Below are 16,669 nucleotides of genomic sequence, written 5' to 3'. Positions count from 1 at the left end.
ACCTTCTTCCCTGTCTCCTTCCTTTCTGTCTCTTTCTTCTCCACCGCCGTCTTCCCTGTCTCCCTCCCTTTCTGTCTCTTTCTTCTCCACCGCCTTCTTCCCTGTCTCCTTCCTTTCTGTCTCTTTCTTCTCCACCGCCGTCTTCCCCAGTCTCCTCCCTCTCTGTTGCCTTCTCCGTCTCCTTCCTCTCCCCAGCCGTCTTCTCTGGCCCCTTCACTCTCCTGTCTCCTTCCTCCTCCTGCTCTCCTTCAGCCTCCTGCCCTTCCGTTTCCACTATGCTGTTGTCTTCTTTTTTCTCCTCCCGCTTCCGTTTTTCTCCTCCTCTTCCACCCGTGTGTCCCGCTCCCTCTGTTCCAGTACTTGGTTCTTGGTCCCTCCTACCCCCATCCCCGGCTCTCGCTCCCCCCCCAGCTGCAGACGCGTATGGACCTCTGACGCGCCGGGCATTCACGCCACAGGTGCGTTAACATACCACACCCGTGACATGCCTTCGGCGCGTCACAGTCCCTCGCCTCGTGCTCCGCAGATCCACAATACCCTGCACTTCTTTGTGCCGCACGAGGCGAGGATATGACCCATAGGCCATACAGCGCCTGCAGAACGGGGGCTGACGTGCCATAGTACAACGTCCCCCTGTCAGCCCCCAGGGAGAACATCGCCGGCGGATGGAGGTAACCCCCCCAACCCCCCAGGGTCCTCCCTGAGGAGTGCCTGGAAACCCCGCCTGCCATTCCAGAACCCCAGGGAGTCCCTGAGGAGGCCTTGCCATTGAGACATTGTCCATATAGCGCCCCAAAAAGGCCCTCACGTCCTCATCCTTAACATGTGGATTAAACATGGTCACTGTGGACCACCCTGTAGTTGTTCTTCACCAGGCTGGTCACCTGGTAATGGCACAGGGGCCTCTCCTTCTCCACCTCTCTCACCCTCCTCATTACCTTCTCGTACATATCCTCCTTGTGAAACGTCACATCATAGGCACCCTCCATCAAATTCTCTTGGAGGCATAGCACGTCCTTTACCTCAAGTTCCAGGGTCCCCATGAGAATTGTCCTCCCAAAGGTCTCTCTCCCGAACTGCTCCATATCTTTATCCTTCCAAGCAAAACGCACCGTGTTTGCCATGCCTATTCCTGGCACCCCCTTGTAGCGTGCCATTTTCCGTCCAGGCTAATTGACACGCTTCTTAATACCAAACCAACTCTCTTTCAAAAGAAGCCAAAAAAAACTGGAAAAACAAAAACTATTTTCCTCTCAAAACCAAAAAAAACTACCGCCCTCCTATCTCCGACCTTTTGACTCAGCGAGCTCTGGGGCACCTCGGTACCAAGCTTGATCTGAGCCAAAAGGCCGAGAAGCGATAACCCACAAATTGACCCCTGCACCCGCGCCGGGCCCCCGGGGGCCTCGGCAGACCTCATCGGTTTGGCAAAAGTTGGCTCCTCCTCACCCAACGCTTCCCTGGTGACAGGCGGGTGTGTTTTTTTTTAAAAGTCGCTAATGCGTCGTTAGGTCACTAGCTCTTTAATCCTAGTGCGACTATTTGTTCAATGCCCGGCAAATACACCAGTCATCGTCGGGCTTGAACTCAATTGCCCGAGCGACTACTTTGAGTGGAAAAAATACGCCGGTCGGTCAGCCGGCTTCAAGTCAAACGCCTGAGCAAAAAGTCTCGGCGTCAATCTCTGTCAATTTCTCTTGAAACAAGATACCGGGCTCTGCCAGAAGCAAAGCCCTTCCAAAAATACGTTGAACTCGTAAGTGTTCCTCTCCACGGAAGTCTTTTAGTAAAAGGCGAAAGGCTTGTGCGTAATGAAGAGAAACCAGAGTCGTATGGAAGTCAGAGGTCGGGGCCCGAGACACACACGGTGCACTCTAGGCCGGGTCCCCGCGGGTGGTCCCCGAACCCACTCTTCCAAGTTTTCGAGGGCTGTGGGTAAAAAGTCACAGACAGACAGACAGACAGACAGACAGACAATCCTGGTGAAGTGATTGTATTTTGGGGGGGGGCTCAAAAACACACACACACCACACACCACACACACAATCCTGGTGAAGTGATTGTATTTTTTTGGGGGGGGGGGCTCAAAAACACACACACACACCACACACACACACAATCCTGGTGAAGTGATTGTATTTTTGGGGGGGGGGCTCAAAAAACACACACACACACCACACACACACACACACACACTCCTGGCCAATGTTTTTTTTTTATTTTTTTTTATTTATTTTTTTTAAGTAAAATGGCGGGGAAAACGGGGGACCCCCATGAAGGGGGCTTCGCACTTGTTTCAGTTTGGATGATTCTTCTTTTTTCATTCCTTCTCTTCTTCTGCTAGCTGTTTTACATAGCTTGGTGTATTTCTTTTTCCTTGACAATGGGAGAAAAGTGTTGCACCGTTCCCGGAGGTACTGCAATGCCGGGTCGATGCGTGGAGCGGACGGAGCAAGCCCCATTTCCGACTCCCCTGTTCGAAAAATCCATTTAATATGTAGTCCCCCCGATGGGGGACGTATCAGATATTAAACTGATAAGAACAGATTTTTTTTTTTTTTGAAAAAATAATTTATTACAATCCATACCATTCATACCATACAAATCAAAATTTTCATTCAAAGTAAATCCATCATGGTATTTTTAATTCACAAAACAAAGAAAAAACCCAAAACAAAAACTCAGGGGAGCATCATCCCTCCCCGTCATCCTACACACTACCTTTCCCTATCTCCCCATCCCTATTCTAGAATAACCCCAGCCCTAATCCCCCCTTCCATCTCTCCCGTGCAGCATGCTGCCCCCACTTCCTCTCCTCCCTCTTCATCCTCCCCCTCAAATCACCTTCCACCCTCCTCACTATTCCTTCCACCCCCCAATCTCTCCCTGTCTTGACCATGTTCTGCCTGGCTTCCCACAGCCCCCGCTTAAAGAGGCTCATGAGAAGCCAGAGCAGAAACCTATCCCTATCCGTGCCCCTCGCTCTCCCTACACCTCTCTCTAGCCTAGCCCACGTCAATACAAAATCACCTCTAACCCTTCCTAACAACACCCGTGCCTTCGCCCATACTACTCCGGCAATGGCACAGTCCCAAAAGACATGGCGCACAGTCTCCTCCCTGCCACAAGAAGGTCTTGGGCAGGTGGGGGATCGCGCCAAGCTATGCCGGTACATGGTGGAGCGTACCGGCAAACACTTGTGGAGGCTCAACCAATTCAGGTCCTTGAGCCTGTTGTCCAGGCCCCGCGACTGCACTCCTTCCCAGACCGCCGCCGGGATGCCCACCACAGGTGCCGGACTTACTGCCCGTCTAACCTCCTCGTACAGGTGCCTGTGATCTAAACCTACTCGGGTGACTTCAACCTCGGGGTGCGCACGCAGCCACTTGGCCGCATGGCCAAAGTGCCACGGCAGCTGTTCCGCCCGAGGACCCTTGTTAGACCACACCATTACGCTTCTCGCCTGATACGAGAAGAACACCCGCAGGAGGTAACCGGACGGGTGTAGTACTGGCTGAGCAAGCTCCGTCAACAGAAATGAAACAAAAATTGCGTCCAGCTTGAGGGGGAGATGTGGTACCCCCCTACCTCCCTCCCCGATGGGACAGATCATGCGTGCCCTGGCGACCCACTCGTACCTGCCACCCCACATGAACTGAAACACCAGCCTCACTAGAGGCCTCCTCAGACTAGCCGGCAATGGGTAGATGTACGCCAAATACAATAGAGATGGCAATACATCCACCTTGAGAACCAGGACCTTGCCTAAAAAGGACAAAGACCTAGCCCTCCACATCGCTAGCTTCTTCTGTACCACTGCGATGCCCATGTTCCAGTTCAGCGTCGCTGAGCCGGAGGTCTCAAAATGGACCCCGAGTATCCTCAGGGCCCCGTTACAGAGAGATAACCCTCCGGGCACATCCGTCCTACCACTCCATCTTCCGAAAAACTTAACGGAAGACTTCGCGTGGTTAAGAACCGCCCCCGACGCTCGGGTGAAGTCCCCAATAATGGCAAGGGACCTTGTCAGGCACGAGTCCTTGCAAAGCAGCAAGGATGTGTCGTCGGCGTACTGTGTCAACTTGACACGGAGACCGCCACTTCCAGGGATCAGCAAGCCCTCCACCCCTGTGTCTGCCCTAATGGCAGCCCCCAGAGGCTCCATGTACAGAACGAAGAGGAGAGCCGAGAGCGGGCATCCCTGCCTGACCCCAGACGAGAGGTCAAAAACGTCACCTAAGTGACTGTTTACACTAACTCGGCACCCTGCTCCGACATATAATGTACGGATCCATCCTATAAACTTCTCCCCAAATCCTAATCTACCTAACACCCTGAATAGAAAGGATCTATTCACGCGATCAAAGGCTTTCGCCTGATCTAGCGCTGCTACCATTAAAGGCAGCCCCCTATCTTCTACCCAAGCGATGGAGTCCCTGATCAACTGTAGGTTCCATCTGATCGAGCGACCCTCTACCCCGCACGTCTGATCCTCATGGACGACGTAGGGAAGGGCTGTGCGCAACCGGTCCGCTAAAACCTTTGCAAGTAGCTTGTAATCTACGCACAGCATGGTCAACGGCCGCCAGTTGCCAAGGTCAGTTGCTTCCCCCTTCTTATAAAGAAGTGACAGCACACCGACCGCCATTGATCCCCCCGGGACCCCCGTCTCAAGGATGGCCTTCAAGACTTCGAGAACCACTGGTCCAAGTATACCCCAAAACTTGAGGTAAAACTCGGCCGGCAGCCCATCCATCCCAGGCACCTTCCCTTTTCCCATCCTCCTGAGAGCGCTCTCAACCTCCTCAAGGGAGATCTGAGCCTCCATCACATCTCCGGGACAAGTGTTCTAAAAACACATTTCCCTGCTCTACATCTATTACCCTCTCTTTAAATAAACCTCGGAAATGATCAGTTGTTACCCTGACCATTTCCTCCGGTTTTCTAACTATGCTACCATCTTCTTTCCTCACCCCATGCATTATCTTCCTACTCTGTCTGCCCCTAACCGACTTAAAGAACATAGCGGAACAAGTCTCATTATGTTCTAGAAAGCCATTATGCGCACGCTCCAGGAAAGCTCGAGCCTTCCGCTCCTGCAGCTCCCTGAGCTGCGCCTTCAGGTCAGTGGATCTCTCCCAGTCAATCGACCCGCCGAGGTTGCCTGCCTCGTACTCGAGTTCGAGCAACCTTTGGATACGATCCACCTCCCTCCTTTCCTCCCTTTTTTTCCTCTTACAATATCCTATTATAAAAGCCCTAATCCTTACCTTAACTAAATCCCACCACTCCAACACCCCCTCGCACATGGACCGGAGGCCTTCAAGCCCCCGAAAGAAACCAAAAAAGGTGTCAACGAAAGCTTGCTCCTCCAGCACATCCCGATCTAATTTCCAGTACCCCCTACCGAAGAGGCAGACTGGCGGCCCCACCTGCAGGAGCACCCCGTCGTGATCTGAGAAGAACACAGGCAACAGCCGCCCAGACAACTGGCCCAAAGACCTAGATAGAAAAATATAGTCGAGCCTCCGCGCAACCCCCCGAGAGTTACGCCATGTGGGACCCGCCATTGTCGGAGTAGTGTGCAGGCCTCCATCAACCAGACCATGGCAAGCCATAAGCCCGTTGATGGCGCCTGCACTACTATCCCCCGCTAACCCTAAATCTATGTTAAAATCCCCACCTATCACCAAGTGCCTATTTGTGACACACAGGGGCGCCAGACAGTCCACCATCTCCCTCCTGTCTGCCGCCACCTGTGGCCCATACACCACCACTAACCTATATCTACTATCCCTAAAAGTGACATCCACCCCCAACACCCTCCCCTGCATTACAACAAAAGTGCTCTCTACTCTAACCTCCCTATTCCCAAACAAAATACCCACCCCCGTAGAGTGAACCCCACCTATACCCCAAATTGACTCCCCCTTATCCCACTCCCTACTAAACCTGATGACATCCCCTCCATCCCTCAGGTGAACCTCCTGTACAAAACAAACATCAAAACCCACCCCTTCCAAAAAACTAAAAACCGCCCTCCTCTTAACAAAATCCCTCAAACCCCTTACATTTAAACTAAAAATATTAACAGACAGTTTATTTATAAATTAAATCCTAACCCTAATTTCAACAAAATAACTTCAAAACAAAATTAACAAAAACAGGAGACTCACCCGATGCTCCCCTGCTTCAGCCTATCCGGCGGGAACGCCTTCTCTCCTGACGTCCCCCCGTCCTCCTCCATCTCTCCAACCCAGGATGCAGGCATGGTGTTAGGCCTTGGAGTGCCCTGCATCCTGGGTTCCCCACCAACACCCTCCGTTCCTCTCTCCCTGGAGGCTTCTGGACTGAGGTCGAGAGCAGGGGACCCCAACTCCCCAAGCAGGAGTTGAGATCCCCCCTCAGACACCCAGCCCAGCGCCACGCCCTGGGAGTCTTCCTCCACCAGATGTTGAGGGGCTGAGGAGAACAGCGAGGACAAGGGCGTTCTTCCCTCCCCCATCACTCGCTTGCCCCCCTCCTCCCCCCCACAGCCCGCCGAGCCGCTCCTCCTCTTCCCTTTCTTCTTTGGTGTTGTATGTAACGGAGAGACATCACCCCCCCTCCCTGCTATCTCTTGCACCATTTCCCTCATCTCTTCAATGAGGGCACTCGCCACACTGTCCCCCCACTCCCTCACCCCCTCCTCCCCATCCACAGTCCCTGCCACCGGCACCCCCTCCACTGTCGTTCTCTCTCGCTCCCCCACTTCTTTTCTTCCTTCCACCTCTTTTCCTCCTTCTCCTTCCGGTCCTTCTTCTTCCGTTCCTTCTCTGTTTCCTTTGCCTCCTGATGCCACCTCTTCCTCCTCCTCCTTTCGTTCGGCCGTCTTCTCAGGGCCTGTGTTCCCTTCTTTCCCCTGTTCTTCTCCCCTTCCTCTTCTTCCCCCATCCCCCGCTCCTGCTCCCCCTCCAGCTGCAGACGCGTATGACCCCTTACGAGCCGGGCATTCCCGCCACAGGTGCGCTGACGAACCGCACCCGTGGCATGCCTTCGGCTCGTCACAATCCTTCGCCTCGTGCTTTCCAGATCCACAAAATCTGCACTTTCTTGTGCTGCACGAGGCGAGGATGTGGCCGTAGGCCATACAGCGCCTGCAGAAAGGGGGCTGACGTGCATAGTACAACGTCCCCCTGTCAGCCCCCAGGGAGAACATCGCAGGAGGATGGAGGAATCCACCCAGTCCCTCAGGGTCCTCCCTGAGGAGTGCCTGGAACCCTCTCCTTCCGTTCCAGAACCCCAGGGAGTCCCTGAGGAGCCTTGCTGATGAAACGTTGTCCATAAACCTCCCCAAAAATGCCCTTACCTCCTCGTCCTTTACATGCGGGTTATAGATATTCACCGTCACAACTCTGAAATTGTTCTTTGCCAAACTTGAGACCTCATAATTACTCATGGGCCTCACACCTCCCACAGCCTTCGCCTTCTTCATGATATCATCATGCATTGCCTCTGTATAGAAAGTTACATCATAGGCTTTTTCAATTGGGTTAGCCTGAAGGCATAACACGTCTTTCACCATTAGCTTCAGGATCCCCATTAAAACAGATCTCCCAAAACTTTCTCTCCCGATTGGCTCCATTTCCTTGTTGCTCCATGAAAACCTCACCGTGTTTGCAAGCCCAATCCCTGGAACCGATCTTCTTGGTCTACTTTCCGCCATCTTGTCCAGTATAAAGCTCTCTTCCAACAAAAAAGAAGCTACTAGTTAAAGAAAAGGAAATAGTGGAAATCCAAATCCTTCAAAAACAAAAAATACCGCCCTCCTATCTCCGACCTTTTGACTCAGCGAGCTCTGGGGCACCTCGGTACCAAGCTTGATCTGAGCCAAAAGGCCGAGAAGCGATAACCCACAAATTGACCCCTGCACCCGCCGGGCCCCCGGGGGCCTCGGCAGACCTCATCGGTTTGGCAAAAGTTGGCTCCTCCTCACCCAACGCTTCCCTGGTGACAGGCGGGTGTGTTTTTTTTTAAAAGTCGCTAATGCGTCGTTAGGTCACTAGCTCTTTAATCCTAGTGCGACTATTTGTTCAATGCCCGGCAAATACACCAGTCATCGTCGGGCTTGAACTCAATTGCCCGAGCGACTACTTTGAGTGGAAAAAATACGCCGGTCGGTCAGCCGGCTTCAAGTCAAACGCCTGAGCAAAAAGTCTCGGCGTCATCTCTGTCAATTTCTCTTGAAACAAGATACCGGGCTCTGCCAGAAGCAAAGCCCTTCCAAAAATACGTTGAACTCGTAAGTGTTCCTCTCCACGGAAGTCTTTAGTAAAAGGCGAAAGGCTTGTGCGTAATGAAGAGAAACCAGAGTCGTATGGAAGTCAGAGGTCGGGGCCCGAGACACACACGGTGCACTCTAGGCCGGGTCCCCGCGGGTGGTCCCCGAACCCACTCTTCCAAGTTTTCGAGGGCTGTGGGTAAAAAGTCACAGACAGACAGACAGACAGACAATCCTGGTGAAGTGATTGTATTTTTGGGGGGGGCTCAAAAACACACACACACACACACACACAATCCTGGTGAAGTGATTGTATTTTTTGGGGGGGGGGCTCAAAAACACACACACACACACACACACACAATCCTGGTGAAGTGATTGTATTTTTTGGGGGGGGGCTCAAAAACACACACACACACACACTCCTGGCCAATGTTTTTTTTTTTAAGTAAAATGGCGGGAAAACGGGGGACCCCCATGAAGGGGGCTTCGCACTTGTTTCAGTTTGGATGATTCTTCTTTTTTCATTCCTTCTCTTCTTCTGCTAGCTGTTTTACATAGCTTGGTGTATTTCTTTTTCCTTGACAATGGGAGAAAAGTGTTGCACCGTTCCCGGAGGTACTGCAATACCGGGTCGATGCGTGGAGCGGACGGAGCAAGCCCCATTTCCGACTCCCTGTTCGAAAAATCCATTTAATATGTAGTCCCCCGATGGGGGACGTATCAGATATTAAACTGATAAGAACAGATTTTTTTTTTTTTTTTTTAGAAAAAATAATTTATTACGTTCTATGCCATTCATTCAATACAAAATCATACCTTTCATACAAAATCAATAGAATGGCATTTTAATTTACAAAACAAAACAAACCAAAAACCCCAAAACAAAACTCAGGGGAGCATCGTCCCTCCCCGTCATCCTACACACTACCTTTCCCTATCTCCCCCGTCCCTATTCTAAAATAACCCCAGCCCTAATCCCCCCTTCCATCTCTCCCGTGCAGCGTGCTGCCCCCACTTCGTCTCCTCCCTCTTCATCCTCCCCCTCAAATCTGCTTCCACCCTCCTCACTATTCCTTCCACCCCCCAATCTCTCCCTGTCTTGACCATGTTCTGCCTGGCTTCCCACAGCCCTCGCTTAAAGAGGCTCATGAGAAGCCAGAGCAGAAACCTATCCCTATCCGTGCCCCTCGCTCTCCCTACACCTCTCTCTAACCTAGCCCACGTCAAAACAAAATCACCTCTAACCCTTCCTAACAACACCCGTGCCTTTGCCCATACTACTCCGGCAATGGCACAGTCCCAAAAGACATGGCGCACAGTCTCCCCCCTGCCACAAGAAGGTCTTGGGCAGGTGGGGGATCGCGCCAAGCTATGCCGGTACATGGTGGAGCGTACCGGCAAACACTTGTGGAGGCTCAACCAATTCAGGTCCTTGAGCCTGTTGTCCAGGCCCCGCGCCTGCACTCCCTCCCAGACCGCCGCCGGGATGCCCACTACAGGTGCCGGACTTACTGCCCGTCTAACCTCCTCGTACAGGTGCCTGTGATCTAAACCTACTCGGGCGACTTCAACCTCGGGGTGCGCACGCAGCCACTTGGCCGCATGGCCAAAGTGCCACGGCAGCTGTTCCGCCCGAGGACCCGTGTTAGACCACACCATTACGCTTCTCGCCTGATACGAGAAGAACACCCGCAGGAGGTAACCGGACGGGTGTAGTACCGGCTGAGCAAGCTCCGTTAACCTGTCTGGGCTAGGTGGGACGATTTCGTCCCACTTGGCTAACATCCGGTGAAAATGCATAGCTTCACATTTCTAAATCCACTATCGTTATATTAAACATTTATGTAAATACATGTAGGTTACAGTTTTTAAAAGCTTAACATCTTGTTAATCCAGCCAGTATGTCAGATATCAAAAATGTTTTGCGGCGAAAGCATACATTATAATAATCCGAGGACAGCTCCCGCACACACAAGCATTACTGGCATTTTCCAACCAAGCATTAGCGTCACTAAAGTCAGAAATGGCAATAAAATAATCAATTACCTTTGAAGATCTTCTTCTGGTGGCAATGCCAAGTGTCCTAACTACTTAGTGAATGTCAATTATGTTTGATCAAATCCATTTTTATAGCCTAACACGAAACATTTGTAAACCGCTTGCGTCGTGATTTCCGTCTCCTTCAACTTTGGACGTGACATTCGTGGTAATTACACTCACAAAACAAACGTGTATCTAGTCAAGGTTGGCTTCAATGCAATCCTCTGATTGTTAGTGACACATCAACCTTGATGGTTTTTTTCCTGGGACGTATTGACCGAAAGAAGCCGATTTGAAGACAGCGATCAATGACAGCTTTACGCACCAGTGGAAGGAGCGGTCTATCGTTGATTGACTGTATTTTGGCCCAATGACCACTGATCATCTTGAAATCTAGCTTGGAAGATAGCCAATGAGCTAAGGTAAATGACGGTGTATAATGGTTATAGGTTTGAAGACCAGCCTTCGTCGTAAACTCTGGCGTAAAAGAGGTTCTCCAGTCATTGCGAATTCTACTTGACGGAGCCACGAGTGTTACGCATAGCGGTACATAATCAATAGCGTTTTCAGCAAGTTTATTTAGTGAAATTATGGCGAATAAATCAGGAAAGTCTAAAACAAAGTCTAGGTATACAGATTTGACCGAGATTTTAGACGAAATTGATAGAGAAAGCGAGACAGAATTTCTAGAGGAAGATGATTCTTTCAGTGAAGATAGCTTTGACTCCAGGACTGAAGATATGTTTCTACATGGTGAAGACGCCGTGCTGGATAAGTAAGTGGTCATGTTATTGTTTGAAATGAATAATATGAAATATAATTATTTTTTTATTGAGATTTTTTTATTTTATTTGCAATATATAAAAATTCCATCAGTAACGCAATGTCTTCCCTGTGGCTCAGTCGGTAGCGCATGGTGTGTGTATAATGCCATGGCTATGGGTTCAATTCTCACGGGGGACCAATACAAAAAAAAATAATAATGCGTGAAATGTATACATTCACTACTGTACGTCGCTCTGGATAAGCGCATCTGCTAAATGACTAAAATGTAAATGTATAAAGTACACCTTGGCTGTACTGTGTGTTTATATATATATATATATATTTTTTTAATTGAATTTACATAAACGTGGAATGGAACAGCAATTCACCATAATGTTCCCTGTACTCTATATAATACACATATGTTTATTTTACATGTTGATACAGGGCTCATATGTGAAAGTATTCTTACTGAGTTTTGCCTTTCATTCACAGTGGGAGTGATTCTGATAATGAGCCACCAGTGGCTAGGTGCCCATCCCCCTCTGAAGCTGGTTCATCCAGACGGACCCCTGCTGTCTCTGGCTCCACACCTACCCGGCCATCTAGAGGTGTGAAGTCAGTGACAAAGAAACGGAGGTGGGGCAGAGAGAAACCTTCAAACAAAGGGACAGAGGGTCGTTGGCACTCTGTGTCAGAAGAAGATGTGGAACCAATTCCACCAGTTTTCAGACCCAAAAGGCAGCCAGGACCTCAACTTGACATGACTGCAAAGTATAGCCCCCTTCAACTTTTCCAACTGTTTTTCACCTCGTCAGTTGTAGATTCCCTGGTGTCAAACACCAATAAGTATGGGGCTAAGAAGCAGTCAGGAAAGAAAGAGGCATGGAAGCCCATTTCCATTTCAGACCTTTTCTGCTTTCTTTCACTGGTCATTTACATGGGGCTGGTGAAGTTGAAAACTCTGAAGGACTACTGGAAGACGTCAGCCCTCTACCAACTGCCTTTCCCCTCGACTGTGATGTCTTGCAAACGGTTTCTGTCTATCTCACGGGCACTTCACATCAGTGACCCAGAAGTTGATGGGGAGAATGACAAGCAGAGAGGCACACCAAGGTTTGATAGACTATGTAAGATCAAACCTCTCTACCCCAACATCGTTGAGGCCTGCAAGACCTATTTTCAGCCTGCCCAGAACCTGTCCATTGATGAGAGGATGGTAGCCTCAAAGGCCCGAATCAGCCTAAAACAATACATGCGTAACAAGCCGACCAAGTGGGGTTACAAACTGTTTGTTTTGGCTGATTCTGTGTGTGCCTACACCTGTAATTTTTTTGTTTATGAGGGGAAGAGCAGTTTTGCAACCGGTAATGGACTGAGTTATGATTCCGTTATGGAATTACTGGATTTTCAACTGCTGGGGAAGGGCTACAAACTATTTGTAGACAACTTCTACACAAGCCCTACCCTGTTCAGAGACCTGAGGCAGCGTGATGTGTGGGCTTGTGGGACCATTCGGACCAACAGGGTGGGCTTTCCGAAAACCAAGGAAAACGACATGCCTAAGCGGGCTGAGCGGGGTACCATGCGATGGATCCGTGAAGATGGCCTGCTGTTTGTGAAGTGGATGGATACCAGGGAGGTGGTCATGTGCTCCACTATCCACAAGTCCTTCAGTGGAGATCAGGTCATCAGGCGTGTCAAGGACGGTAGCGGGGCATGGAACACCAAAAATGTCCCCATTCCAATAGCTGTCAAAGACTACAACAAGAGCATGGGGGGTGTGGACCTGTCAGATGCACTGATAGGGTACTACAATGTGCTACACAAGACCATGAAATGGTACAAAACATTTTTTTATCATTTTATTGATATTGGTGTGGTTAATTCTTTCATTCTACAGAAGGAAATGGCCAAGAGCTGTGGACAGCCCCCCATCTCTCAGCTTGCATTCAGAGAGGTGCTCATCCAGGAGCTTGCTGCCTATAGCAAGTCCACTGAAGCACCTTCTGTCCCCTCTACCTCTGTCTCTTCTGCTCCAAACTGTGGTGTTCACCTGCCCAGATACATCTCTGCAGGCATGGATGTGCCTCCGGGCAAAAAGGCCACAGTGGGGAGACGTCGCTGTGCCCTTTGTCACAGAAAATGTGCCATCACCTGCACCACCTGCGCAGTAAGCCTCTGCTTTACTGCAGAAAGAAACTGCTATGTGCCATGGCACCATCAGCACAATATTGTGGACTGAGGGTCTTCACAGTATTGTAAATATAAAGTGTAAATAGTTCCCAATGTTGATTTTTTACTTTTTTTGGGGGGGGGGAGTGTTAGAATGACATTTGTATTTTGTATATAGTTGTTTCTTTCAATATGTATCACTGTACCAATTTGGCCACTTGGGTACATTTGGGTACATTGGTGTGGGACACCTGGGGGACCTCATGATCAATGGCATGTGGCTCGCTCATTTTTGGAGTTAATTTTCCAAAACTTTGCTCAGCTATTGTTGCCATCTTATTTTCTGCAATCAAACCATCCCCAGCATCCCATCTGTATGTTTGTCTGTTCTTCTTTATTTGAAAGATGATACAGCAACAATAAAAAACAGAAAACGTATGTTTGTTTCCTTGTATTTTCTTCTACCAGATCTATTGTGTTATATTCTCCTACATTCAATTCACATTTCCACAAACTTCAGAGTGTTTCCTTTCAAATGAAACCAAGAACATGCATATCCTTGCTACTGGGCCTGAGCTACAGACAGTTAGATTTGGGTATGTCTTTAGGCGGAAATTAAGAGAAGTGGGGGGGTAGCCCTAACAGGTTAAGTGATCACCCCTCTCTTGGGTTCCTGCTGGGTCATAGTGTGCCTACTAGAGGGGGTGGTGTACGGTGTTTGAAAGCTGAGCTACTAAAAAAAGAAATATATATTAATATGATTGACGATTGTTTTAAACGTGTTTATATTGGATTGTGGTGGGAGGGTCTAAACGAGAAGATTAGAGGGTTGAGTGTTGACTATTCAAGACAGAGAAATTTTCTTTTAAAGAGGGAGCGTATAGCTTTGAATAAACGACTTGACATTGAGCTGGAAAAAGTCGACACGGTGGAGGGTTATGATGTGGCAGGCTTTATGGAAGCTCAGGTTGCTGTACATAACTTTGAAAAGAGTGCATGTATGGGGGCAATGGGGGGGGTGGCGATCAAGGCTGTAGTGTGGAGGTTTTAGGTTTTATTGATGCTAAATTATCTGATGCTGAACGAAAAATGTATGACAACGATATGACGGTGATTGAGATACGGGAGGCTGTCTTGGCCAGTAATAGGGAGAAAAAAAAAGTCTGGGGTCAGATGGGCTGAAAAGTGAGTTATCATCAATTTGTGGATAATTTAGCACCTGTATTGTTGGACGTGTACATGGAACGGGCACAGGTAGTTCCAGAATCATTGTCCACAAGATCGTTAAATATTATAAAACAAATTGAGCAGGGAGAAGCTGGAAAATTTTAAGCCTTTAAGTTTATGGAATACTGATAAGATTTTGCGCTAACCGTGTTAATAAAGCGATGGGGAGTATCATATCTGAGTCAGACGTACAGTGTTCCTGGGAGGGATATTACTTGTACAATAAGGGATGTTGTGAGGCATAGTGCTTAGCCTAGATTTGAACAAGAAAACTAACTTGTGAATGTAGGCATGTGAGGGATGTAATGGAAATGCATGGATGAAGGTAAAATGTGTGTAAGTGTTAAAGGTGCACCTAATCAAAAACAATCAACCAGATCACAAAACAAAATGGTGCTTGTGGAGAGAGCGAGAGAGGCAGGACTGGGCATCAGGACCTTTTATCACCTAGTTGATCCCAAACCCAGGTGCAACTTGTCACCTTAATAACGACCCAATCAGCTCCACCTGTCCCCAATCTGCAAATATAAACACAAACACAGAGAAGGAGGCAAGGAAACCGAGGGGGTGTAACACCCCATCCTATGAAAATCAGGAACTAACAAAGCCCTGAAAACAAAACCCACAACCACACCAATACACCTTGTCAAAAACCATAACTAATAAAGGTTCATACACAAAATACTATAAAGGTAAGAGGCCCATCGGATTCCCACGGTACCTGGAAGCAATTTAAGAGAAAGAAATGGAGACCAAGTGACAGGAGAGTAGAAGCCAGAGCAACAGTGTTAGGTCGCGTCAATTCGAATCTGGTATCAGAACAAAATAGTCAGCACATAGTAACTTCTGATTTCTTTGTACTTTAATTAATGCAAACACATTTATGGTAAATATGATGTTCGTATATACGGGGTCGCTGTGTCACCACGCAGGGCAGACAGAGAACTGAGTTACACATCCTTTGCTTCTCATTAAATACTCTGACAGAGATAGTTCCCGATCACTGCTGGCCTGTCAGAGGGAGAATGAGCGTGGTTTAAACTTACTTATCCTACCGTTGGCGTGCAGGTTGGTCCCAACCTCGAGACGCCTCCTGTTGCCGGGCGTAGTTATTATCTTTGGCAGTCGATTTATCTTGTGACTTCGCTATGCACAGTTCTCTAAAACCCCGACACCCCTCCGCATATACATTTCGCCGTTATCTTTTAACAAGCTCTTCCACATCCCTGATTTACAGCATCTGCATTCTTTCCATATGACTCACCATCCCATGAGCCCCTTCCTCTCACACAGCAGTATGCTCTTATCATATAGAGTATAAACTTAATATTATAGCATAGCTTTTTTGGTATATTATATAGGTTATGCAAACAAATAGTTGGGCAAACCCTAACAACAGGAAGGACAAAATAAACCCTGTACAGACCACCAACCAAAAATGAAAACAAACAACGAAGGCGTCCGAAGATCGACTAAATCGGTGCACGGGAAAGCACATCAGCCACCACATTATCCACACTTTTTACATGTCGTACATCCAAATGGAACGCCTGCAGGAACAAACACCAGCGCATAATCTGGTGATTTGGGCAAAGCATGGTGTGCAGGAAAGTATGTGGGTTGTGGTCAGTGTAAACCACAATAGGGACCACACATATGCTGCAACGCCCAGATTAAAGCAAGGGCCTCCTTCTCCCCCACTGAAAAATTAAACTGATAGTTATTTCTCCCAAAAGTTTAACAGCTAACAGGATGTTCAACACCCCCATCTGCTTGAAGCAACACTACACCTAAGTTACTGGCATCCACATATAGGCTGAAGGCAGTTCCAATCATGGGTCTGCCAACACAGGGTCAGAGCTAAGAAGCAGTTTCACATTTTCAAAAGCACTCTGACAGCAGGAAGACCAGATTCATTCCAAGATGGCGTAGCAGTCAGACGTCTTTGTCTTTTTGTGTGCCTTGTATATATCTTTTTTAAATATTTTCTTAAACCTCAACTTCTAAATACACTCCTGCAACCCGCCTCACCCAATGTGGCGTGGATCAGTTTTTTCCTAAAGTATTTCTATTTACTTCGGATCTGGAATCCCTCAACTGAAGCTAGCCAGCCAATTTATCTACCTACCTGCTAGCGGTCATCAGCTAAACTTTAGCTCGGAAAGCTCTCGCCAGTTCGTACAACGTGACTCAAACCAG

At 48.7% G+C, this 16,669-nt stretch overlaps 3 non-coding genes and 1 pseudogene across 3 annotated transcripts; all 4 read right to left on the bottom strand.

Annotated features, from left to right (window-relative positions):
* Nucleotides 1-1,713: 1,713 nt before the first annotated feature.
* LOC123736308 (U5 spliceosomal RNA) lies at nucleotides 1,714-1,831 on the bottom strand. The gene has a single exon (XR_006766045.2). It is a non-coding gene; the product is annotated as a U5 spliceosomal RNA (small nuclear RNA).
* A 561-nt stretch (nucleotides 1,832-2,392) lies between these two features.
* LOC123736321 (uncharacterized) lies at nucleotides 2,393-2,572 on the bottom strand (annotated as a pseudogene).
* Nucleotides 2,573-8,238: 5,666 nt separating this feature from the next.
* LOC123736307 (U5 spliceosomal RNA) lies at nucleotides 8,239-8,355 on the bottom strand. The gene has a single exon (XR_006766044.1). It is a non-coding gene; the product is annotated as a U5 spliceosomal RNA (small nuclear RNA).
* Nucleotides 8,356-8,856: 501 nt separating this feature from the next.
* On the bottom strand, nucleotides 8,857-9,039 carry LOC123736311 (U2 spliceosomal RNA). Its single transcript, XR_014382732.1, has one exon. It is a non-coding gene; the product is annotated as a U2 spliceosomal RNA (small nuclear RNA).
* Between the last annotated feature and the right edge of the window lie 7,630 nt (nucleotides 9,040-16,669).

Source organism: Salmo salar, chromosome 25 (assembly GCF_965601325.2).
Source record: "Salmo salar chromosome 25, fSalSal1, whole genome shotgun sequence".
NCBI lineage: Eukaryota > Metazoa > Chordata > Actinopteri > Salmoniformes > Salmonidae > Salmo > Salmo salar.
The sequence above is the reverse complement of the archived record's forward strand: the minus strand, read 5'-3'. Positions and strand labels throughout refer to the sequence as shown.